Source organism: Myotis davidii, unplaced genomic scaffold (assembly GCF_000327345.1).
Source record: "Myotis davidii unplaced genomic scaffold, ASM32734v1 scaffold390, whole genome shotgun sequence".
Taxonomy (NCBI): Eukaryota; Metazoa; Chordata; class Mammalia; order Chiroptera; family Vespertilionidae; genus Myotis; species Myotis davidii.
Window position 1 is genome coordinate 2,514,513 of NW_006282748.1, and position 4,366 is coordinate 2,518,878.

Genomic DNA, 4,366 nt, shown 5'->3' on the forward strand with positions numbered 1-4,366 from the left:
GGTGCCGCCCGGGAGGGGTGCGCGCCGGTTGGCAGCCTGGCCGGGCGCACCCCAGTGCGTGCCACGCAGCCCGGAGGTCCCGCGCCGCACGTGAGGCTGAGAAAGTGGTTAGAAAGCTCAGTGATCCTGCCCCGCTCCTCCTCGCAGGCCTTGGTGTTCGGATTAACCGTTTGGAAAGGGCGTGGGGAGAAACTGAGCTTTATTATCAGCACGGCGGCCAGGGATTCCGCAGGGCTGTCCATGTTAGAATCCAATCTCCGGGCTCCCCCTTTCACCGAGGTTTGCCTTCTTCCTGTTTAAGGAAGCCAGAGCCTGGGTTTCTGATTCTTCTCATTTAAATTTTAATTTGCTCAACTAGATTACAAGGATAAGGCTTTTGATTTGTTTTCTTCTGTTCTCGAAGGTATTCCCAGGGCTTGGAACAGAGCCTGACATATACTGGGCACTAAACAAATGTTTGTTTGTTTTTTACTTATATTTTATTTCTTGAAAGGGAGGGGGAGAGAGAGAGAGACATCGTTATGCATTCATTGGTTGATTCTTATATGTGCCCTGACCTGGGACCCGAAACCCTGGCTATTGGGACAGGGCTCTAACTGAACTGCCTGGTCAGGTCTCAACAAATATCTGTTGAATGATTTTAAGGAAGAACACCCATCCGTTTTTGCAGCTCTTGTCTCCTGATTTAGGCCATAGTTCAGCTACTGAAGGTGAGCTTCTGAAAATGGGAGTCTGCAGGTAATTTAATTCTCAAGGACTAAAAGAGAGTAGGTGGTAATTCTTTGACACAACCCTACTTTTGAGGAAATTCAACTCTTATAAGATGGCAGGAATGACAAGAACCAAATCTATGTAGTACAAGCAGATACATTCTGAATACAAAGTGTTTTATTGTCTATCCCATCCTATGTAACAAAAGGCTAATATGCAAATCAACCAAATGGCCGAATGACTGGTCTCTATGATGTGCACTGACCACCAGGGGGCAGATGCTCAATGCAGGAGCTGCCCCCTGGTGGTCATTGTGCTCCCACAGGAGGAGCGCTGCTCAGCCAGAAGCCCTGAGCCCGTGGTGGTGGGGGGAACCTCTCCCGCCTCTGCAGCAGCACTAAGGATGTCCGAGGGCTCCTGGACTAGGCATAGGCCAGGCTGAGGGAACCCCCACCACCACCACCGAGTGCACGAATTTCGTGCACCGGGCCTTAGGGTCTGTCAATAATTCTAATGCATATTAGAATAATCAGTATGAGTTGGCTGAGAGGAACCTTGAGAAGAGGAGCTCACTTTACCTATAGTCTTCACTGGAAACCACCTTTAAAACTTCCAGAATAAGTTAGAATCTTCCCTTCCTTTCCTCTTTCTCCTCCTCCTCCTCCTCCTCCTCTTCCTTCTTAGGCAGGCTGAAAAGTAACTAGCTTATATTCTTAAAATTATAAAGGTCATGAATGAGAAAGACTGAAGAACTATTCCAGATTAAAGGAATTTATTAAATATGGATCCTGGACCAGAAATCCTTTTTTTTTAAAAAAATTTTTGTTGCTTTAAAGAACATCATTGGGACAAAAGAAAACTATTTTAGTAAGGCCTGTATATCAAATAACAATATTGTATCTGTTAATTGGGACAATAGAAAAAATTTGAATAAGGTCTGTAGATTAAATAACAGCATTATATCAGTGTTAATTTCCTGATTTTGTAATATTGTGGTTTGGCTGGAGACTGTCCTTTGTTTTAGGAAGTACCCAGCATTTAAGAATAAGGGAGAATCATGTCTGTAACCTTCGAATGATTCTGATAGTTGACAGGAATAAGAGAGAATCATGTCTAGAACACTTCCGAATGATTCTGATAGAGTATACATATATATGTGCATTTATGTGTCCTGACCAGGAATCCAACCTGCAACCTTGGCATATTGGATGACACTCTAATCAACCTAGCACTCCGGCCATGGCCGTATATGTCATATTCGTACTACTTGCAATGCAGTTTCCTTTTGATGACTACAGTAGCAGCACTACACTAGCTGGCTCCAGTTGTGTTTGGGATCTCGATCTTTCTTGGGGTTCTCTTGTACCTGTAAGAAAAGAGGCTTCAGAAGTGAATCAAAATGTTCTCTAATTAGATAGTGGTGATGGTTTTTACAAATGTAAAATACTAAAAACCACTGAATTATATTCTTTAAAAGGGTGGACAATTCTGGTATGTAGGTTATATTTGTTTTTCAAAATACAATTTTAAAAATAAAATTGTGAGGCTGCCACAAGCCATTGATATTTCTTAGTTATTTGTATTAGATGCAGTTGTAACAGAGATCACATTTTATATTCTCTGGACAAGTCCATCTTCTTCTTTTTTTAAAATATTTCTTTATTGATTTCAGAGAGGAAGGGAGAGGAAGAGAGAGAGCGAAACATCAGTGATGAGAGAGAATCATTGATTGGCTTCACGTCCCGTCTGGGGATCGATCCCCCAACCCAGGCATGCGCCCTTGGCCGGAACCGAACCCGGGACCCCTCAGTCCACAGGCCAACGCTCTATCCACTGAGCCAAACCAGCCAGGGCAGTCCGTCTTCTTTGAAGTGAGGTGGTAGGGAGAGGTGGTGGTCAAGATAACGAAATACATTATAGTTTTCTATTAATTACTCTGTGCATTACCTATTTAAACAAATTACCGGTCTGAACTTTTATTATAGCAATTATTATAGACAGTCTGTGTGGACAAAGTATGGGTTTATTAATCAGCCCTGCCATTTACTACTTCGCGGCCTTGGGTATGTGCTTTAACCTCACAAGGCCTCAGTTTCTCACCTGTAAAAGTGGGCATGATGATAATGTGCACTTTAAGGGCAGAGGATATGTATAAAGGAACGTTTTCCTTGAAGAAAACAAACCTGAAAACCAGGAAAGTTACTACTCAAGAGCAGCGAGTTTACTCCGTGTACCACAAGAATTTTTAAAACATGCCATACCTGACGATTTAGTCTGGGAGCCTGGCCTCTTTTCCCATAGACTGTCAAATAAAAAGACACCAGCCAACACTACGATCGTCATAGGTGTGAAGGAATCAAAATTATACCTACTTTTTGGTCAGATTAGAAAAAAATATATGTAAGTTTTGGCGTGCTACAGAATTTTAGTAGTTGATATGTACCATGAGATGAAAAAGGTCGAAAATTGCAGCTCAAGGGGAATCTCCATGTGGGACGGGGTCTCTCCAGACAACAACCACAAAAGCCATTAGCCCTCTGACCTGAGCTTAGACTAAAGACCCTGTCAAGGCAGATGGACACCTTTAAACAAGACTTGACTGACCATGTGTCACAGGGAAATCCACCATGAATCTGGACAAGATAAGCCTTCCCCTTGGGGACCACAGAACCTATCTGTTTATCTGGGCATCCAGGGCAATGAGGCCACCCAGGGGAATTGGCCCTTCTTCTGGCCTCATGCCTTTTGCTGAGGAGTAGTTACCTGCCTCTCCCAAAATCCAGTCAGAGAGGGAAGCACAATAGCAAACCTTATCTATTCTTATTGATTTTTTTTTAAGTTAATAGCTCATGAGGAACTTTATTTTTCTTTTATTATTTAAAGTATTACGAACAGTGGTACATATGCCGCCTTTTCCCCCCCCATTGACCTCCTGCCAGCCTCCCCCAACCCTTGGCACATGCCCGCACCTCCCTAGTGTCTGTGTCCATTGCTTATGCTTATATGCATTGCATCAAGTCCTTTGGTTGATCTCTCCCCCTCCCCTCCCCTCCCCTTCCCTGCCATCCCTCTGCGATTTGACGGTCTGATCACTGTTTCTCTTCAACCGAAGATACGTTTTTATTTTTAGAGGGAGAGGAAGGAGAGGAGAGAGAGGAACATCTATGTGAGAGTGAACCACTGATCAGCACGTGCCCGACTGGGGACTGAACCCACAACCTGGGTATGTGCCCTGACCAGGACTCGAACCCCAGACCTCTCAGTGTGTGGGCCGATGCTCTAACCAACTGAGCCAGACTGGCCAGGGTGCACACATTTTCTTTTAAGTCCAGGTGGATTGACAGGAGTGGGTATTTAAAGAAAGGTTTAAGAAGCTTTGTTTTATTCTCATGTTCCTCTGCTTACCTGTCGTATACCTACTCACCCATCCATTTGACTGATAAAGGGACAATTTTGTTATTCTGGCAAAATGCAACCCCAAGATCAGGAACTCATTGTCACCCTGCTTTGTGTGTGAAGTATTTAACGTGTTGCTAAGTTGAGATAATATACTTGGCAGATACAGCCATTTGGAGTCAATGAAGATAAGTTTTATGATGGCCCTATATCTCAGTCAAAGGAAAAAAAACAAGTCTTTCAAGTGTTGTAAATAGAA